Source organism: Drosophila arizonae, chromosome 3 (genome assembly GCF_054131065.1).
Source record: "Drosophila arizonae isolate 15081-1271.41 chromosome 3, UAZ_ARI_1.0, whole genome shotgun sequence".
In the NCBI taxonomy this organism is placed as follows: domain Eukaryota; kingdom Metazoa; phylum Arthropoda; class Insecta; order Diptera; family Drosophilidae; genus Drosophila; species Drosophila arizonae.
This window is the reverse complement of record NC_142923.1, coordinates 2,650,649-2,673,624: the sequence shown is the minus strand read 5'-3', so window position 1 is coordinate 2,673,624 and position 22,976 is coordinate 2,650,649. Positions and strand designations below refer to the sequence as shown.

At 40.0% G+C, this 22,976-nt stretch overlaps 1 protein-coding gene and 1 long non-coding RNA gene across 3 annotated transcripts in view; one reads left to right on the top strand and one right to left on the bottom strand.

Moving 5' to 3' along the window:
• Snoo (Sno oncogene) overlaps nucleotides 1-22,976 on the bottom strand; it is a 120,074-nt gene that overhangs the window by 15,326 nt on the left and 81,772 nt on the right. The window lies entirely within an intron of this gene.
• The window catches only part of LOC149269584 (uncharacterized), an 89,794-nt gene that overhangs the window by 16,344 nt on the left and 50,474 nt on the right, over nucleotides 1-22,976 (top strand). For both annotated transcript variants that reach the window (XR_016269033.1, XR_016269034.1), the window contains one exon: nucleotides 2,213-2,406. This is a non-coding gene — a long non-coding RNA (uncharacterized LOC149269584). The remainder of the gene's footprint in view (nucleotides 1-2,212; nucleotides 2,407-22,976) is intronic.

The following is a 22,976-nucleotide window of genomic DNA, read 5'->3' as shown; positions in this document are numbered from 1 at the left end:
ACATTAACTGAGAAGCTGCGGGTTGGCCGCTTTGGGGCGTGACTGAGCCAAGTTAATGTTGTTGCCCCATTGTGTGGCATCTGCAACGGGCAACGGGCAACGGGCAGCGGACATTGAACCTGCTGCAAACGATGTCGCACATACACACATACAACAGCAGCAGCAGCGGCAGGCAAACACAGCGCAGTAAACCCAAATCAAATAAGAAGAGCAGCAGCAACTCCCTGCCTTTCTCTCTTACTCTCTCTTACTCCCATTCTCTCCCTCCTCAGCAGCAGGCACTGCCAAAAAAAAAAAAAAAAAAAAACAAAAAAAAACATTAAAGCAAAATTTCTGCATGTGCCAGCAACAGCAACAACTCCCCCTCTTCCGCCCTGCCTCCCTGTCAACGCCCTTAATGCCACCCCCAGCCGGCGCCCTTTCCCCAGCCACTGCATAGCCGGGGGCATGCGCCTACTTCGCCCTGATTCTGTGGGCGGACTTGATGCTCTGCCCAAATGAAATTAAAATATCTGATGTAAACCTAAATGTTAAACAGTTGCAAAACTTTAAGCTCAAGTTTCGCATGGCGCTTAACAGGGCTGCAATTTAACAGGCGAAGTTGATGTAAACCAACACTCGATAAAGTCAGAGAAGTCCCTTAGATTAGTTTTAGTTTAGATTTAGTTACATAAGAATGCATTTGTAGTAGAATTAGATCAATTCCGATAGAATATATTAAGTCCTAAAACAAGATATTCAATATATCTATATATATAATTTTATTCAACAGATGGATATATCTATATAGATCTTCTTCTTGAATTGTTTCCGTTAAGAACATGACTCTCTCTCCCTCTTTCTCTCTGTCCTTATCTCCTTTTCTATTATATTAAAGTTAATGCTTTTGTGCCTCTCTCGCACTTTCTATATTATTTTTTAGTCTTCTCACTCTTTGTCTCAGCAGCTCTCATAATATTCTATATTCTATATTCTTTTACTATTTTATTTTTTATCTACCTCAATTTCTTTTAAGCTCTATCCCTGTTCTCTGCTTCGCGCTCATGCTTTCTTTTAATTTTCACAATCCCTCTCTTTCTCTCTCTCTATCTCTCTCTCTCTCTCCGTCTCGCTCACTTAATATTTAAAATCTTTCCTTCTCTCTCTTCCTCTCTCAATTTTCACGCTCTCACTTTGTCTCTAATTTTTACAATCTTACTCTCTCTCTCTATTTATTTTCTCTCTCTCTCTCTCTCTCTCTCTCTCTCTCTATCTCTCCCAATTTGTACTCTTTTATTCTTTCTCTTTCTCCCTCTCTCAGTCTCTGTCTATCACTCCCTACACACCCAAACATTTTTATCCGCACTTTCATCGTTTGTATTTAATTCTCTGGTTCCGCATCTCTCAATATACAAATATTATCCCCCTCAAACCTCTCTGTCTCCCTGTCTACTTCCTCCTCCTCCTATATAACTCCTATAGGAATAATCGCTCAGATCTAGGAGCTATATGCATAGGCGCAGCTAAAGCTTGAGTCCAATAATAATCATTCAAAAATATATATTCAAATATATTTACATAAACACAGACATATAATCAATCTCTAGGGTATTATTAACTTCGTCTAGGCTCCACAATTCATTGTTGTTGTTGATTGTTGCTGCTGCTGCTGTTGTTGTTGCTGTTGCTGCTGCGGCGAGCAACGAACCGAAAGTCAAGTTTAATTCATTAATAATAGGGTAGCACAATGCAGAGGGGCCTGCGCTGCAGACGTGCGGCGTGAGGGTGGGGGGTCTACGAAGAGGGGGTCAAAAATATGCAATGCAATTAATATGTCCCTTGTTTGCCTTGGCTGGCCCCACCGCCTGGGCGCCTCTCGAGCCTCGACGAGGCGAACAATAGCAGGAAAAACAAAGAAAAACAAAAAGAAACTCTTAGCTCCCATATATTGCCTCAGCTCCAACTCTCCCCCTCTCTCCCTCTCTCTGTCTTTGTCTTTCTCTTTCGGTTCCGGCTTACCCTTGAAACGACATGCACAATGCACACTTCACAATATCCTTCGGCTTTGCCCGCTGCTCCTTATCGTTGTGTGCCACATGCCACAACATGCCGCATGCCACATGCCGCATGCTGCATCGAAAATCCTGTAGCCGCAACTTTTGCTGTTATTTCCCTCATGATTTTTTGCCGCTGTCTAATTAAATCTTTTATTATTTTTCTGTTTTGTTTAAAGGCAAATCCTATGCTCTGCCACGCCCCGCGACCACCTACGCCTACCACCCAGCACTTGACAGCACGTGCATTGTGACTAGGAAAATAAACCAAACTAAAGAATATTCGAGTGAAACCAACTGTGCTGCAATTCTTTTCATTTCGCATACCCTGTAAATTGCTCGATAATGTGAGCGAGTCATGTGGGTTTTTGTGGTAAGTTTGTTATTTATTTACGGATATTATCTTTAGTCCTAAGTCAATCTGGATCGCCTCTCATTTGATACCCTGTAGTTGGTATACAACTGAATCATATTAAACTTTTATCTCAGTTCGTTTTGAAATTTCATGGAATTTTTAGTTTAGTTAGTTATTTTATTTATAGTTATTTTTATTTATAAACCTCAATAATTGCTGATATATGATGCGATATCATATGATATATGCCCAATATTTATCACTGTCCCATACCAAAGCTTTACATAAGTCGAATTATGTAGACTTTTATAGGGTATACAGGCGCTTAATAGTAATAATATTAATGTATTGCCCTCTGGCTCTGTCTCCCTTGATCCCCCCCTCCTCCATTTGCATAGCAGCATTTGAGTCTCTCGGGAATTTTGAGCTGAAGAGCTAGAGCGCCAAGCTGAAGAAGAAGCAGCAGCAAAAGATGCAGCAAAAAAGTAAAATAAAAAAAAAGTAATAAAACAAATATGCAAAAAAAAAAAATGAAAAAGAGTAATAAAGTGATTTAGATTTACCACTGCTTGGGGTAGATATGGCAGCAACCCCTGACCAAGTCTCATGCCCGAGCTGCAATTGCTGCCACAGTTTTGCAGCCACTGGCACCTGATTTTTTCATTTCATTTTTTAGCTGATGTTAATGAACTCGAGCCGCATTGCAAAAATGAGAAAAAAGAAAGCAAGAACTGGGAAATTTCCATGTTTTACTTATTTTCTATAGTACTTGAGTCCCTCTGCGAATGCCGACCGCCCCGAGCACTCCGAGCACCCACTACTCGCAACCCTTCTAGGCCCTTCGGCCACGCCCTCGAGTTGATTTTTCTGCCTTCTGCAGTGTGTCTGTATGTGTGTGTTTGTGTGTGTGTGAAGTGGTTTATGCAATTTCGCTTCACATTTCTGGCACTTCATTTGCTGCCTCTGCAGCTGCAGTTGCCTCTGCTCGGCCGGGCTTCGCTCTCGGCTCCATTGGGAGCCTATGCCAGCTGCTATCCTGGCGCTCATTAGAGCAGCAGTCACGCCCACACCGCCCACTAGTACCGAAGTACGGTTTCACTTGACGCAATTTGAGGCAGGGAAATTTAAATATATACACATACATACATATATATATATTTATATGTATATTTATATGCATATACTTTTTCTGTTTTTTAATGCTTTTTAATTGGGCTTTACTGCGCTTCGAGTGTGCTACTCTACAGCCTCTGAAGCATATCAATTCGAGTTGCAGTTGCAGTTGTTCAAATCTGTAGATGTATATATGTATGTACCAATTTATGTGTGTATATATACATATATACATATATCCTATTCAATGTAACAAATTTTGCATTTGCTTGAATTGGCTTCATTGAATGTAGTTTCCATTCAATATCGTATTATGCCTATATATCGAATAGAGCATTTCTATTCATATTTATTTCATTAACAATTATAGATTCTCCTTCAATAAAATTTACTGTACAAATAGATGACTTCGTTTGCCTTTAATTTCTGCCCGTTTTAAGTTAATTTCTTAATAACAAAAATTATAAAATATCGAGCTGTCCAGTATTTCAAAGTCATCGATATTGTCGATAATAATTACACAACTATCGATTATATTATGGATCAACTACGTACTTAATTAAATTTCAGTAAATTATTAACTAAACTCTTTTTCTCAATTTTAATCATTCTTTTCTTCATAAAACCATGAATCAGTTTTTATTTTTATTTTTCTGAATTTTGTTTTTATTAGGTTTGCTGTTTCGATTGCTGTTATGCAATTATCTTGAGGTCCGTAAGCCCATTTCTTTTAAACAGTTCTTTAATTCGTGCTCAATTAGTGTTTGTGTTTGCTTTGCTTTGCTTTGCCTCGCAGCTCCATTTAACAGACACTAAAATCTTCTTTAAGTCAGTGCTTAAGGCAATATGCTATTTATTCTAACCTCAAGCCCAACTGGGCCAGACTTTTATATTTTATTATAATTAAATTTTTTATTTTTTGTTTACCATTAACCATTTTGTTTTATTTTTATTTTAGTTTTTGTAAAGATTTTTTTTATTATTTATAAAATATGTATTTCATATTGTTTTTGTACATATGCTATAATATTTTCATATACTACAAACGTGTATATTATATTTGCGTATTCTATTGTTTCAATGAAAATATATTTTAGATTTATTATTTTTTTTATACCCTGAACCCATTGAAAATGGGAAATCAGGGTATAATGGTTTTGTGAAAAAGTATGTAACGGGCAGAAGGAGGCGTGGCAGACCCCACAAAGTATATATATTCTTGATCAGCGCGACGAGCTGAGTCGATATAGCCCTGTCCGTCTGTCCGTCCGTCCGTCCGTCCGTCCGTCCGTCCGTCCGTATGAGTGCGTCGATCTCAGAAGTTATAAGAGCTAGAGAGCTGAAACTTGGCATGCATACTCGTGTGTACCATACGCAGTACGAGTTTGCTTTATTTTTTCGATAAATCGTCCGATAACTTTTTTATCGAGAATAATCGAAAAATTGATTTTGTTTTTTTAGCCTAACTTGAACATTTTTAGACCTGGAGTCTTTAAATTTGTGTTGTATATAAAGTTAATCGATACAAAGATTTTGCAATTTACAGATTTTGGATACCACGCCCCCTTCTCCCCCAATTTGTAAAAAACGCATTTCAAGTACTAGAGACTTGTGCTTTGGAATGTACACACATATTTACCATATGATTACACTCTGAAAGTTTCATTAAGATCATATGTTTACAAAAGAAATTATTTGACAAATAAATTCTCATAATATTGCCCACACTGCAGCGCAGCCCAAGCGCAGTCGCTGCTTACTGCGCAGTTAGCAGAGCGCAGGCTTATGCGTGCGTGTGGATGCATCTGTATGTATGTGTGCATAAAAGAAGTGCAGAATGATTAGAGTATCAGATTAGAGGGTTCAGGGTATCTCCTAGTCGAGCAGTCTCGACTAGAGCTTCCTTACTTGTTTTTTTTAATAATTTGTATTTTAATTATTATTAACATTATTTTATTATTATTATTTTTTTATTATAATTTTTTAATATTATCACAAGAAATGAGTTTTTTTTTTTTTTAATTTGCCTTTAGTTTTGTTTTTTTATTTAAAATATTTTTCAGGGTTCTATAAAATGTAATCAGGCTAAGAAACAATATATTTTCCTTTGTAACTTTTAAAATTATTTAATTTTATATATGTACATAAACATATATAGATGTTTGTATGTGTGTGTTACTGTGTGTGTGTGTGCAACGTAGCAGCACAAAGCCAAGTGTCTGTTTAAGGCGTTGCTGCGGGTGTTTTTGCCGCTGCTTCTGCTTCTGCTGCTGCTGCTGCTTCTGCTGGTGGTGCTGCTGCTGCTACTCCTGCTACAACTTCTACTGCTTCTGCTGTTGCTGCCAGCTAACACACACAGAAATTAGTTTTAATTATAGCGCAAATGCGAATGTCGGAATGGATGAAATTAATTTCTCAATTGCATTTTGCCACGCATTTTATTGTCGGCAAACCAAAATGTTGCACTTGCAGCTAAACAAAAGAGGGCCAGGGGAAGGGGCTCGGCCTCGGCGTCGGCTTATTTGGTGTCTGTAATTTGAAACGCTTCTCTGATTCGGAAAAACAACATTTGGCTTTGGCTTTGACTAGCGCTGAGGCTGAGCCTGGGACTGCGGCAGAGACTGAGGCGGAGGAGGAGGTGGAGGCGCCTTGCATATGCAGCCGCTGGTTCAGCGGTCGCTAAATGTCTGCAGAATGTTTCAAATCCGCACGCAGTTGCACGTTGCAGGTTGCAAGTTGCCAGTTGTTGTTGTTGTTGTTGTTGCTGCTGCATTTCCGCTCACATTGGGAATTTTGCGGCAGACGACGCCGTGGACCATTATAAATGATGGTTATTTTATAATTGTGGAGTCGCGAAAAGCAGTTGCTGCTGCTGCTGCTGTTGTTGTTATTGTTGTTGTTGTTGCTGCTGTTGCAGTTTGGCCAACGCATTCAAAAACGCATTTCGTGGCCATTTTTAATAGTCAGCAGCGCAGCGGGCAGCAGTAAATCCATCAAAGAGTTAATTGCCACGTTGCCGCGATTGCAGCTACAACTGACAACTGCAGCAGCAGCAGCAGCAGCAGCAACTATAGCAACAACAACAACAACAATAGCAGCAGCAGCAACAGTAGCCGAATGTAGCTTGCGGCAGAGATGCGCCACAGACAGCGCTGCTGATTGACTGTGGGAGGCGTTGCACAAAGACAAAGCGAGACAGACATAGCCAGCGTGACTGGGTGAGTGAGAGAGACAGATAGAGATAGACAATTGACTCCTTAGTCATGCAGTCAGCGAACGGTAGTTGCATGGCCCAAAGCCAAATTCAGTTCAGCTTGAAATATGGCCCAAAATATTAGAGTGGGCAATCGAGAGATAGATAGAGTGAGAGAGAGCGAGAGGGAGAGAGACAGAGAGCGGGAGTAACAGGGTGAACAGCAACTTAAGTGCTCAGCATTTTGATTGAGCGATTGGCACGTGACAAATGTCGTGACTAACAGCGAACTAAACGGACAGCTCGTAATCCATTTGGCGGCCTTTTGATTAAATGCAGCGCATTAATCCAAACGAAAACGTTTTCAAGCGTCGTTTAAAGCGTTTCAAGCCATAGGCAAATTAGTTGAAGAGTTGAGGAATGTATATTTAGAATATGAATAATAGAGAAGTATATACGATGTCATGAACGAAAAATTGACTACATTTATCAACGAAGTGAAATATATCGATTTGAGGAATCGATAATTTATTGGTGAAACTGTGAGATAAACTCTGGGTTAATTATAATCTTTAGCTATTTTGGCTTAACTGTTGAGGTGGATGTTTCATTACTTTCAGACTTATATAGACTTAATAGACTTATCGTATATACATATAACTACTGCCAAATCTTCAGAAGAGGTCGGAAAATATTTTTAAGAATGCATGATTTGAACTCTCGCTATATTTGTCTGAATATTTAGAATAAGAAAAGAAATCTATCTCTCTTTCACACTTTTTCCCTCGCTCCCTCTCTTTTCCCTCGCTCTCTCTCCCTCTCTCTCTATCTCTCTCTTGTACTTTAGCAAAAGTTTAATCCATTTTACTTGAACACCTCCAATATTTTTGTAATCCCATTAAAATAGTTTAGTTTAATTTCTTTTACATATTTTCCATAGCTACCAAAAATATCTTTTCACAGTTTTTCATCTCTCGCAATCCACAATCTCAGCATTCTCTGCACTCAACAAATCCTCAACACTTGGAAATTGCATTCCCATTTGTGAAATACATGTATCGGGTATATTAGTTTATGCTTGGATTAATAGCCCAATCAAGCTCTATTTATGTATCTGAAACTTATATATTCCTTTATAGAGCGTAAATTGATCAATTCTCTGTTAAATATTCGATAGCCTTTTCTATTTGAAATCGATAAAAATCTATATTTGTATATAAATATAAACAAAACATTCGTGAGATGGTGCCTTAAGATCTAGATTACAGTAATCTGCAGATATATATAGATAAATGCATATACATATAGATAAGCACCTTTGCCTTTAATTCAGCACCTCATGATGGGCTGTGTGTGTGTGGGTATCTGTTAGTCAGCCAGCCGTACTAGTTGCACGTTCGGTTCATTCGTTCCGTCCCACACTGCGTATGAGTTATGCGTCAAATGGGGCATGGCATAGAAAATGTTTGCCTGCTTGCAACGCATTTGATTCCAAAATGCATTTAAGATTCGCGCGCGCTGCATCGAATGCCAATTTTTGCTATTTGGACTTTGGCACTATTTGGGGGCGTGGCATGCTTTGTGTGCGCACCTTCAGCGCTGGAGGGGCAGCCAGACGCGAAGGGGAGCCGGCAGAGGTAGGGGCTGTTGGGGCGCCGACATAATTGCAATTATTTTTAATGTTTATTGGCATTTCGAGTGGCGCCAAATACTGAAATGGTCAATAGAACTTTCGCCATGCGTTGAGTGCATATGAAACGTGCGCCCTGCCACGCCCACTTCTGCTGCTTCTGGCCGCCCATCGGTGCGTTGGCAGCTGTCGGCATTGCTTGCTGTATGTTTCCCTTTCATTGTTAACTTTTTTCGTATTTTCTGTTTTTCCATGTAATTGAAACCTTTTGGCGTAACCCACTACAAAGGATTTTTAGCGACCACGCCCCCCTGCCATCTGCCCCCGCCCTGGCAATTGCTACTCAAGTGGCCTTTTGTGCTGCTGCTGCTGCTGCGGCGGCTGCTTCTTCTTTTAGCTGTTGTTGTTGTTTTTGTTTTAGCCTAGCGCGTAATTCAAGCCTCGAAATGAGCTGAGGCAGGAGCAGCGCGAGGGAGTCGAGCGCTATGAGGTTCATTGACAGCGCCAGCGCTTTGATGTGCTCCGTTTTATAATTTAAATACTTTACTTGTGAAAAATTAAAAAAGAAAAAAAAACATAAGAAGCAGCAGAATAAGAGTGGTGCAAGTGGCACAGTGGTGCAGTGGTTGTGGCTTGTGTGCTTGCAGTGTTAAATCAAACTAAATTGTTTGACTTACTCGTTGAGTAAGTGAAAAGGAGAGTATATTCGGGTTTATGGCTGTGTGGGGCCATGGAATATGCTAAATTTTTGTATAATTAATTATTTTTTTTATAATTTTATATAATCAAATAATAATGCATAGATCGGAGTAGTCTCCTTGCAGAATAATTTTTTCTGCTAATTTGAGATTGGTATAAAAAGAAAATTAATCAAGAGGCATGATGGAACAATTTAAAACTGAACTGAAAGTGAACTTAATTCACAATAGACTTGCACGGAAAGGCTCTACAGCTAACCATATACATTTTACAGTACGCCCTTGTAGGGAGGCATATCGATACTGGAATAAAAAACTAGTGAACGAGTATTGTGCAGTCGATCAGACCCTGCCTAACTACAATGCTCGTACTTGTTCGCTTTTTTCTTGCTGCTTGTAATGTCAAACGGCGCGGCCGCCTTTGAAGTGACCAAAAGGCAAAAGGGGTGAGGCAGCAGTGGCGTAGGCAGTGAAGTAAAGCAGGGCTGGAAGGGGGGCTGGTTGGTCTTCAGTTGAAGCTGATATTTGATACATGTGGCCAAGTCATGTGTGATTAACAACTGAAAGAAGGGTCAAGCGAGCGATGCCAAAAAGTTCAATAACTTTGGCAAAGCAGTTGGAGTCAGGCTAAACCAAAAAAAAAAAAAAAAAAAAAAAAAAACAAAACCACGCAACATAAGGATAAACAATGAGTAAGAGTGATTCTGACGAATCGCATAGGTTTATAGTTCTTCAAAATGTGAAGTAGTTCATAAGTGCAAGGAATCAAGTGAAGTAAAACTCAAAATTCCTGTCTTGCCTTTGCCGGGTGTACACGACTTACACATACCCAGATGGATGGGGCAAACGAAATGTGAAGACTTCATATCTATTCAGCTTTTGATTGAAATTCCATATAAAATTCAGTGGTCCCAGACTTAAAGGCCGTCTTAGATTATCGCACAAAATCCTATCGAGGTTAATCGAAAAAACTTATCGATGACTTGGAATTAAACTTAAGCTGACTGTCAAGGATCTCGATGTACAAAAGAGCTTTTTGGACTTTCAAATCTTTAGGCTTTAATGCAATGAAATGCTTTGCATTTGACACAGTCAAATGCGCCAATATACCCCTTTAAATTGGGTGATGGGGCATATAAAGAAAGAAACTAGGTGTGTCTGCGAAAGGCAAAAGGCAAAGGCAAAGGCCATGCCATAACTGGAATGTGGCTCACAGAGCCAACCAGACTCGATGCGAGACAATCTGTGGAAGAAGGGCGCAACGCGTTTCCTTCCTTGTTTGGATCTGAGTCAGACCTTGAAATGGCGAATCGAACGGGTCCGAACGAAGAGTTGCTAACCAAGCCGCGTCTGCTCCAAGGCAAACCAGCTTCAACAGCAGCTGGAGCTGGTTTTAAGGCTACGTCCTCGAGAAAATCAAAGCGAAAAAAAAAACCAGAAAGAGAAAGAAAGAAACGAAAACAAAATCACAAAATAAATAAAACCGAACGAATGTAAAATGGTCAAGACAAAGTCGTAAAGGCGCAGTCCAAAATGAATGCAAAAAAAGTCAAGAGAATCGAAAGAAGTACGATAGTGATGCACGACTCGGAAATACTCTCTCTTTCCCTCTCTCTCTATCTCTATCTCTCTCTTTCTCTCTCTCTCTTATATATCTCAGAGAGCAATGGAAAAGAGTCTTGGAGAATTATATTAACGTCTTCACATGCAATTACAAATTTTATGTATTAGTATCTTTCATTAGGAATAACAATTATCGATTTACAATATAATTGTCATGTCGATAACACTCGTTTTTTTACTGACTGCCTGTCATCGCCATCAGAGAGATCCAGAGAGATCAAGATCTAACTGCTGCTATCGGTTTATAAATACTCCTACATTCTAGTATCAAACAATATGGTATTAATGCCTATATCGATCACACTTGCTATGATATTTTGATCGACAAGTATAATATCTTCTGCCTAAATTATCATCTAGACAGAGGATATTTATCATCATCTAGACGTTATCACCTAGAATGAAAACCACAAGATTCTAATATTATTGTATCGATGCTATACAAACTGCATGTGCTCATATCGATAACACTATTAATTGATATCTACAACTATTGTTATCTGCTAGCGAGTTTCCTGCTCAATTTTCCGCCAAGTTTTAGCTGCAACCGAATTGCCAATCGCCGCTCAATTTCAAGCTACACTTTCCATTTTGTAATTGAGGGTATGAGAAATGCTACAGCAACAACAACAACAACCAAACCGAAACGAGTTCTCTTCTTGGCCTCTTGGCTTCAAGCAGTCAGGCGGCAGTCAGGCAGGCAGTCAGGGAGTCAGGGAGTGCGAAGCTGCTTTGCGTGTCAGCAGAAGTTCTTCTCGAGGCACGTTAGCCAACTGCGACTTCATCTAGAAGCGACTGCAGCATCCGATTCAGCTTGCAACGTGCAACTGCCACGGCTAACTACTGCAGCTTCAGCTTCAGTTTCAGCTGCTGCTCATCTGTTGTTGGCCATGTCTGTCTGTCCATGTTGGCCATGTCGAAATAATAAATGCATTTGGTATTAGAGACTCTTATGCCAATTACAACAAAATGGTTTCAGGCCGCATTATCCTCAAGTTATGACAGCTACAGCCACAGCAAGCGCTGTGTGTGTATGTGTGTGTGTGTTGCAGTTTGTTGTGCGTGAATTGATTTGGCTACGTTTTCCGTGGTTTGAGCCAAGAACGATTTGTCAAAACTGTTGCTGGGGCGTTGTTTGATTTCCAGTTCGTTTCGCTTTTGAATCCTGCTGCCCGCTAATTACGCTAAGTGCAAAATGCTTTAGGGGTCTACAGCAACAACAACAACAGCAACAACAACACCACCAACAAGAACTACAACAACCGCAACAAATGGCAGCAAGTGCATTGCATTTGGTTTTTTATTTTTCTATTTCTCAAATGTCCCAGCAGTGCGTGAAAATGAAAAATTATGGAAAATTCATGAATACACCGAGCGCAATCAGTGCAGAGTTTGTATGAAGTCAGTTGAGCTGGTTTTTCGGATAAATAATTACAATTTCTAGAATCATGAAATGTGTTTTGTATATTTAAAACTATATAGATATATATACATATATATCTAAATCATAATATTTGCATATCTATGAATTGTTGTTTCGTTTCTTTTTTCTAAGTGCAAAGCACAGAAACACACTCTTTCACTCACACAAACACACATATTTGCTCTCTCTGCTCACTCTTACTCCCTCATCTCCTGCATCACTCCCTCTCTCTCTCTCCCTCACACACACTCTTTCCCTCCGCTCTACGCTAACTCTACTCCAGCGGCGAATTCAACGAGTTCAACGTTCTTTGCACAACATTGTGTTTTGTGCTTTCCGCTTATTTTGCCTCTGCTGCTGCTGCTGCTGCCTCCCTCCCTCTCTCTCTCTTTCTCTCACACACTCTTTCACTCTGCTGCCCTTTCGCTTGTGCGTCGGCACACGCGCTGCACCTTTAAGTGCCCTGCCCTGCCCGCCTGTGCCCCTTCTTCCCACCAGCCCTTTTCGCCCATTGCAGGAAACCGACTTCAACTTCAACTTCAACTGCAAAACAGCAAAAAAAGAGAAAAAAGGGAAAAAAATAAAGAAAAAGAAAAGCAAAAAAGCAAGCAAAAAATGTGCAGCCAACAACATCATAAAAGACAATTTTTAGTTTTATTTTCTTTTCTCTCTCTCTTTCTCTCTATCTCACTGTCTCTTTCTCATTGCCTTATGCTTATTTATGCAACATTGCATTTATTTAGCTCTCCCTCTCTCTCTCTCTCTCTCTCTCTCTCTCTCTCTGGCCGCAGCTGCTGAGCTACGTTGCGTCTGCGTTGGCGTCTCGTCGCTGCCCTTTTAGCGCCTCGCTCCGCATTGCCCCGCCCTTTCGCTGTTGTCTCCCTGGCAATGCCCCCACGCGCCCAGCACTCCAGCTGCTTACGTTTCCCGTTAATCATCTAGCGGGCACCTGATGCAGCGAACGCGCGCGCATTGCGACAACTTCAAAAGACGCAGCGAGGCATCGCCTCTATCGCCTCCATCACCACGCTCGCATATCCAGTATTAACACCTAAAAGGCAACTGTGATCCGATCCGATCTAGACAATGTCATGGGATCTTGATTATGACGATTATTACAGCATTCTTTAACTTGAGGAGTTAATTCTTTTAGAGATCTAGAGATCTAGAAATCTCTAGAAAACTATAGTTCGATGTAAATCAATTGATCTACTTAGAGTTACTACTACTTTGTAGGACGGTATATTCCCAACGATCTAGGCCATATATATATGTAACGCTCAAACAATTTGAATTTCAGCAGATAGTAATATTAGTGATTCTAACTCAGTATTCAATAAGAATGCGAATTAAAATATTCGAAATTTCTGCTAAAGCTTAAATTTTGCTCATATTTATAAGATTTACATTGTGTCTCCATATAATACTTTATTATATTAAAAAAAAACTGATTATTGCATTACTATACTTTTATTATTGCTAATACTATACTACTATACTATACTATACTATTTAATTCCCTTAATTTCTTTTTTATTAGAATTTTTAGCTAATGACCGAATATAAAACTATAAACTACCCAAGTACTTAAGAGCTCGAGTTCATTAGGGATTTTATGGTACTATAAAAAGTCAATAGTTATCAATATGCCAATATACAGATGGCAAAGTTACATCCATTAACGCTAAAGACGTTTCGATTTGGTAGTGAGAAAGAGTAAAAGAATAAAGAGAAGAACAATAAAATTTATTGATCTTAAAGTTCTCAAGCTTACAAATTTATGGACAGTTAACTTTTAATAGACCTCTTTTGGCTTAAGGAAGAATATTGGTCTAGACTCTATAGTAATATATGGACATTCAGCAGACTGTTAATTTAGTTTTAATGAGATTTCAACTTGTCAATACAAATTACGCGACTCTATTAATAAATAATAAATCCAAATCAAGAGGCGATCCAAAGACACTAGCAGAAAACATATTTATTTTTGGCTAGACGAGTTTCGTCTATAGATATACATACATACATACATATATATTTCGATACACTCGTCTCGTCCATGTGGGAGGTTGATTAGCATAAATTGGGAAAGAAATAAAAACAAAAATAATATTTTTCTCAGCCACCAAAAGTGAAATAAAACCTTGCAGAGGTGTTGTCTGACGTAGAAACTGAACTTGCGGCCTGCGTATTTTAGATTCAGCTTTATGGATTAATAGATGAGATGGAAAGTGAATTTGACTAGGGTTGGACTGCAATTTAGATACCCTAATGAAATCTACTTAGATATGAAAGTTACTTTATATACGCATATACGTGTATGATTAAATGTTGGAAACCCCCTATCTCATATTGTCGATATAATAGGCAAGTCATAAATTTGATAGAAACTAATATACTCTCTCATGCCCATCGATAATGTAAGCGAGCATAAGAGTGCTCATATTTAGATTTTATATATGCACATACATACATATATATGTACATATTTTTGTTTTTATTCCAATGAACACATACCTACATATATCATATGAGATCTCTGTCTACCAAATTTGATTTCTTTCGGTTTTTCAATTTCTAAATTTATACGACAAAAGTTTTTACGCTTTGCCAGTGACCCACACGTTGATGAGCCGCAGCCAGTTGACATCGGTTCGCCGTGATTTATGGAACTAAATGCACGAGTGGGCGTGGCTGTTCGTAGCCCAAATTTAGGTCAACAACCAGTTTAAATTAGTCGAAACAGTTGATGTAATTGCTCAGGCTTTTATTTTCTTTTTTCTTTGGCCAACTTCCGGGAATTGTTGTCGCAAATCCTTCTGCGAATCGACAGATCCCGCCTACAATGAGAAAACAACCCCAAAGCAGTTTAGATTGGCTCAGATCGACAACTGTATGTATGTATGTAGTCCTCTACCCAGCTTACCTGTAAGCAGTTTAGATTTGATCTACCTCGACCTGCCTTTCGTAATTCAATCGAGAGCTGGGCCTATGAATGAATTTGTCTTTCCTACGAATTCCTAGAATTCCTTCCTATTTTGCTATTGTTGATGATCTTTATTATTATTATTATCATCTCTCTCGTTCTGTCTCGCCCTCCCTCTTTCTTTCTCATCTCTTGTTTGTCTTGTTTTTCGAAATTCAATTCACAAAAAAAAACACAATATAAGAAGCAGAGAAGAAAAACAAAGCCTCAAACCGCCGCTCCAGACGCGACGACAACAAAAGACAAACAATTCCGCGGAAATAGCTTCGTATGTGCCCCGATACCTCATCAGCCGCCCCTTGCCCTTGGCCAACCGCTCTCCTGGTCTCATCAAATCCAACATCTAAGCAAATTTTGAATTCCTAAAAATTAGGAGAAAAAAGATTAAACCAAAAAGCTAGACGCCAGACTTTAAAGGGGCTCTGTCATTAGACGCGGGCGTTGCCATCGCTCGCCTATAATTGCCCCGCCCTCTCGCCTTTGCTTCAGCTTGGAATGCAAAGCGCATTGCCCTACTCTTTGTTGGCAATTGTGGAATTCGCAACATGTTTGCCCTGCCTTAAGCTTTGTTATTAATATTGACAGTTTAGAAAATAATAACAATTTCAATTCAAAAAGCTCATTAAAGCTCCTATTTCTACCTTGTGTGAGCTTTTGAAACTCAGTAAAGCACATTTTCAGCTGATAGCTAGATATTTTCCTCTCACACATTTGGATAGGGTATCACAGATACGTCTGCTAACCAATGAAAATGTCTTCAAAGCACATGAAAGCTCCTCACGGTGGATAGAACTTATCTGTTACAAACATTTTGAAAGAGTATCGAAACATCATCTCGCTAACTTCTCACATTTGTATTCCTCACATAAGGTAAACAAATAGATTCGCATTGTTTGAATAGCTAAATCGTTTAGCAAATTTTGGCAAATGTGTTAAGTTCAACCTCAAATATGGTTCAAAGGAATACGTGCATTTTGTATTTGTATGCTTACCTGAAGCTAAGTCAAGTTAGCGTACAGGTAAAGGTAGATGGAGTTGCTAACGCAGCGCAAAATCTTGTCGCTTCACGGCCATTTGACCAGTCACGTGTGGCGGCTGTTTTTAGCCTTTTTTTTTGCATTTGCTGCACGCTGCACGTCGCATTCCAAAGCGCAGAGTGATGCGTCGACGGCAAAGGCAACGGCGACTGCAAATGCCGCCTACTGTCAGACGCATGGCTGAGCTTTTCAAGCAAAGCTCATTTGCAAATTAAACGAAACGCCGTGAAAAGAGGAGCCGATGGCGACGGCGACGGCGAATTCGTTGACAAAGGCAAAACCGAAGACGACGACGACGACGGCGACGGCGATGTTAACGATGACAAGCGGCGGCGACAAAGTCACACACAAAGCTGACAACGGACGAGCAGACCATATGATAATGATCATAATGCTCATAATGATGACGACGACGACGATGATAATGATGATGACGTTAGCTGCCTGTCTGTCCGTTGCTCATTCATCACGTCCGAGCATGTCTGCAACTTGGGTCTGATCTTTATGTACGCCTAGACTCGGCTATGTGTGTGGTCCAAGCTCTTCTTCTTCTTCGTCTACCAGCTCTTGTGCGGACGCATAAAAACGCAAACGTCGTCACATGCCCCGGCGGGGCCAGCAGCAGCAGCAGCAGCAACGATAACGACAAAAAAAGTGTGAATTAGAAAAGGCACTCAAGCTTAAATAGCGAGCGCGGCTATAAAACGCATAGGCGCCGACTCGACTGTGCCATGCTCTGTTGGTGATTTTTCCACTCGATTGCCTGCGACTCCCACAGCGTCAACGCCTGCTTTCGGCATAGCTAATATGCCCTCTCGTTGATCCACTCTATTAACAGGGTATCAAAGCAGACCACACACAAAGTTCACCAAGAAGAGGAAGAACAACAACAACAACGAGAACAGTTAAAGCTGCGCGCGGCGAATCAATTGCAGGGCCGTTTGTCATTGTCATTGCATGGCACACATACATACATACATTCATAGCTGCATAGCAACATGCATACATACATACAAAGATATGTTTATGAGTGCTGGCAACAGTGTTGCGCCGCTCCGACTTCGCTTCATCAATAAAAAGAGCTTTTAAAGCGCCGACGCCAAAATCGCAGCAGACAAGCTGTCTGCACGCACACTCAGCCACATGTGTGTGTGTGTATGTTTGTGTGTAGCCATTGGCATTTATTGCGTGGGCAACCGCTGCCCGCTGCCCGCTGCCCGCTGCTGGCGTCTGCTGTCGTTGCGAGGTCAAGATGAAGTCATGCTTGAAACATGCTGCTTAAATATGCCGTCTGCTCGCTGCTGGCAACAATTAGTTGAACTCGCCCCCCTCGGCCCGTTGTCCGCTTTGATGTGTGGCAAACACTTTTGTCAACACCCACAAATTGCGCCGCTGCTCCAATTATTCCAAAAAGTCCATGCCAGCCCCATAAGGGGCGTGGCATGTCAGTCGGCGCGTTGCCTTTGAAGCCAATTGAAGTTGTCAGCCATGCCATGCTGCTCCAGCTGCCCTGGCTCCCCACCCCTTGCCACATGTAATATAAACAAATTGCAAAAGAAAAGAACAAAATAAAAGAGCCGAAATGAAAGAGCAAAAGGGGGCGGGGCGTGTGTGCTGTGTGCATAAGCGAAGCGAGCGCCACAAAGGCTTTGCCAAAATGGGCATGGCGAGCGGTCAGCACAGCTGTCCGGCAATCAGGCAGTCCGTCAGTCAGTCACTCAACTTCAACCACGCCCGCCTCTACCTAACTCCCTTGCCACCCGCTGCCGACTCCCGCTGCCTCCTCTCTCTCTCTCTCTCTCTCTCTCTCTCACACTATGGCTATCCTTTGATTAGCCTTTTTCACGAGTATTTTGGCATGCACAAAGCGCAGAGCACAAACAAAAGCGCAGATGTGTGTGTGTGTGAGTGTTCATTGAATGAGTGAGTGTTCACTCTTGAGCTGAGCCTGGTAATTAAATATGGAATCCTTTGCGACTTGGCGCTGGCTGAATTACAGGATTTATTTTTAAATAATTTATAATCAAATTTAAATATTTTAATGCCAATCTAAAAGCGTGGTAATCAGACTTAAGCTGATATTATTATATGAGTAAGGTAATACATATGTATGTACTCGTATACACACTTATTCAAGTCAACAAGTTGCCAGCAGCAAATGTTGCTAAGGACAAAAGCTTCAACAACAGCAGCAAAAGTGAGCTTTTGTTTAAGGAATTTATCTGCCACCATTACAGGCTAAAATTGTCAACCGATTTCAAATGAACAACTATTGAATTAACCATCAATTTCATTGAAAATATTGAGAGCCAACAAACCAGCAACAGATTGCTTCAAAATGTTGCGCATCACTAAATCAGCAAGTTTCATAAAAATGTTGCTAAAGAAATGTTGCCAACGAGCAACAGTAAAGTAAAGCTCACTTAAAAGAGAGGGAAAGCGCAAGAGCAAGAAGCACGCTGAAAACAACAAAGACATCAACATATTGCAGCAACATTTAGCCGCAGCAACAGTTGTCTGCTGTGTGCGCACTTGTCTTTTGATTATTGTTGTTGTTGTTGTTGCTGTTACTGTTCGCCCATATTTGGCAGCTGAGCAATTAAAATTACATACACTTAAACCACGGCATCTTTTGTCGGCCTCTTAAGAACCTCAACAACAATAGCAACAACGAGAGCAACAGCAACAACAACAACAACTCTGACAAAGAGACAGCGCACGATTTTCCATTTAATTAATTTATTGTTTGGCTGAAATATAATTGCCAGCGGCACGATGTTGATGAAAATGCATCAAGTTGTTAGCTGCAATTGTTGCTGCTTGTTGTTTATCTTGTTGCATGCAAAGTGGCAGCAGCCCACACAGCAATAGCAACATGGACGCGTGGGTCACACCCACGTCTGACAAAACGTCTACGGATTAAGCGATAATTAGCTGTTGTTTTACATGCACACAGCACACTCCCTCTCCCCTTTATCCAAATCCTACTTACAGAATTATAGCTCGCCAATGCATCAGCAACACATGGAAAGGGCAACATTCGGCTTACCTGCAAAGAGAAGGACAAGTAGAGAAAATTTTAATATGCAACATTATTGTTTAAGCGGTTTAAATATATGCATGCATATAAATGTCTAGTTATATGATCATATGTGTGTTTATATATGCACAAAAAATTACTAAAACTATTTATGAAATTTGTGTAGCTTTTTTAAAATATATATTTTATAAGTATAAAAAATATGAAAATATTTTTTTTAGCTCAACTTTTTTTCTCGATTTTTTTTAAGCCAAATCCGTGGAGAAAGAAATTTAAGTATTTATTTTAATAACTTTTTTTAATAGTATATTTCTATATAGAAATTAATTGCTTATTTAAAAATTTTCATTTTCGATTTTCGGTATCAAATAAAGTAAAATATGCATAGAAAGGGCTTGGAGAATGACAAATCCGCCTTTCTCCCTACTTTGCCCCGCACTCTACCCCACCCCCTCCCCAAGCACACGCCTCGAAAACAATCAGAACCAATTAACTGCAAAAAATTGAACAATTGAGTTGATTGAAAAACAACAACATTGCATTTGTCTTTTGGGCCGCGAACTTTGTGTGTGGCTGTCTAGTTGGCTAGTTGGCTGGCTGGAAGACTGGCTAGCTAGGCTAGCTGGCTCGATACGAAGCTAATTGCCAATCGAGCAAAGCAGTTTGCAGACAGTTTGACGACCGACTCATTGCCTATGCAGAGAGCCAGAGCCCGGCGCTGACCTCGACATAACCCAGTTAAAGGCAGCAGCTGAGCCAAAGAGAGACAGAGACCGAGAAAGAGAGAGAGAGGGAGAGGGAGCGAACTTAGAGAGGAGCAGAAGTAGGAGGCGCGCCTCATATGCGAGTCCAATGCCAATAGCAAAGACTAATCTACAGTCTTCAGTCTACAGTCTACAGTCTCTAGACTCGACTCTCCATTCGCTGTTCTTTCGACTTGACTTTGAGTTTGGGTTTCCTGCAGTCGCGTGGGCGTTTGTCTTGCCTTCTTTTGTTGATGTTGTTGTTGTTGTGTTTTTTTGGGGCTTGGTTGCAGTTGCTGTCGTGCACTCTAACTGTTTCTCTTGCTCGTGCCAAAAGCAAAAAGCCAAGGAGAGACATGGCAAAGGGAAATGACTGAAAGATGCCCTGTAGCCTGAAGGAAAATAGTAGATGTATATGCATATACCTAAGGAGGATTGAAGGAGCTTATATAACTCAGAAGTTAGATGAATAGTTTCAGTGTATATCAAGATATCGATATATTCTTTACATATGTATCGATATATCATATACTGACTACTTCAAGCGCCTTAATTCATGAAAATTGCATAGAAGGCCGATGGGATATGGATGCAGAGCTGTAGGCATTTAAATTATCGATTTAAATACACAGACCAATCGATTAAAAGCATTTATTTATACAAGCTAAATCAGTGTAGATTGAAAGCTTCATTTTTCTCTCACACTCGTACTACTGTCTCTCTCTCTTTCGCTCTTTCGCTCTCACTCTCTCTCTCTCTCTCTCTCTCTCTCTCTCTTTCCCTCTCTCTAGTATAATAAACTCATGTTTATCAATAATCGATTAATCGAAGCTACAACTATCTTATACTCTGCCTTTTACTCTCTGAACTGCCCTGCTCTACGTTTTCTTTCACTGACAGAATCACCAATATACCCCATTTAAAGCAATTGCCATTTAGTACAGGGTATTTTGGAAAAACAAAAAAACGCTTCAACCACTCGTAGACAATTATAATTTGACGTTTTGATTTGGCGGCGCGCACATGTGCCGCAGTCGCATTGCTTAGCTTAGCTTTGGCTTTGGCTTTGGCTTTCGATTCGGATTTGGATTTGGGTTTGGATTCGGTTTGTGGTTGCAAGTTGTTGCAGTTGTTGCTGCAAGTTGTTGTTGCCTGCTGCTTGCAATTCATGTCATTGACAGCTGAAACTGCGCCAAGCCGCCTAAGTTGCCGTCGGAACTGAGTGTTTAACCATTTGTTGCCTTTTCCACATTGCTTCAAGGTTTGCGACAACAACAACAACAACAGCAATTTGAGCAACGTGGGCGAAAGGATATATATACTTACTATACATGTATGTATATATATATATATATCATTGAGTATTAGGCAAAAAGAAAGGCAAGTTTTTATGGAGATGTGCTTGAAATAAAATAAATAAGCTTAAAGATAATGGAAAGATATTGCAAGAAATCACGATCAAGCTTTAGAGAACTTCTAAAGACACAAGTGAAGAGATCTAGAAGAAATTGACCGAATTAACTGAACAGCGTATGGTATATAATGTAAAAGAAAAGTTCAAACGATTACTATCGATAATTAGAAGATGTAAAGTGGAAAGATTTTAAAGACAGTTAGATATAGTTAGATAGACCCAGCTGCTGGTCCCCATTAACTATACATATTTTCTGGTTGTAAGTTCGCCCTTTCTTATCTGATTACATACACTGACACAAAACTAATATACCCTATTTCGCCGACATTTTCATGAATTCTGGAGCCAAGTGGGCAAATGCTTGTACATAATTAGTTGACTTCAGGCAAATGCCAGCAAAAATTCAATAATAGCAATGCAGAGCATTGCAGTCCGTCATCATCGTTGTCATCATCATTATCATTATCATTATTATTGGCCCTCGTCCAAATTGGCAACTGTCAGAGCAAAAATTTAGTTTGTCGCTGTCGCGTTGACAGTTGCAAATGTTGCAAGAGATTTTAAATGTGGCACACACAATTCAAAAGAAGAAATAAGCCTAAGCACACACACACACACATGCACACACACACACACACGCACACACAATGCCTCTGTAACTTTCTCTGTGCATTAGATTTTTTTGTTTAAACTTCCGCATTTTGGGGTGCAGCAGCAGCAGAAGAAGAAGAAGAAGAGGAAGACAACGTTGAGGTGGAAGAAACAGACTTAGCTGCAGCAGAAGGAGAAGAAGCAGTCAAAGCCGTTGCCATTTATGTTGCCTGCTTGGCTGGCCACAAGATTTTTGCAAATGATATAATTCAAGCCAATATTTACATATGTATGCAAAGCACGCACACACTTGCACATGCACTGAGAGAAAAGTTCTAGTTGCAATTCTTAAAGTGAGAACATCTTCAACTGAATTTGAGCTGCAAGGGCTGTATATTCTTACCTTAATAATATTTTGTGGGCTTAAAAATTCCTGAGCTTAGCTAAGAGTTAAGACTCTAGAGTGAGATGTGAACTCGAAAATATTTGTATTAAGGTAAATGTATAAAATGTAATAAGAGTGCAAATTATTCTTAAGATTTTCGTTAACAGCTTGAATTAAATATTTTTTATTTTGATGATTTCAAGGTCTAAACTCTCAAAAGAATATTTTTAAATTTAAAATTCTAAATTTAATAAGATATATGAATCAAAAATCTCTACCCTATTAAAACCTTATTTTCTAAATTTTATAAAAATATTAAGCAATTAATGAATATCATTATAATATTTATTATTTCATAATAATTAAATAAACAATAAGTTTTTTCTACGACAAAAACTTGTCTAGCTTATAGCATAAATATGAAGCATATTGCTACGAATTTCTCTAAGTGTAGCTGCATATAGAAAGTTGAATAACGACGAAATGTTCTAATGTCTATGCTACACAGACGTGGCAAAGGACGGGCTGGCGGCAGGGGCAGCTATCAAAGGTGGAGTAGGGGCAGCCAGAGGGGCAGGGGGCAGCAAGTCGTGTTGCAAGTGCAAAACCCATTCCAAGAAATGAAAAATTACGCTGGGGAGTTAATTTTTGCTCGAAATTAGCTGCCAGCTATGGCCCCAGCCCCAGCCCCAGCCCCAAGCACCAGATGCAG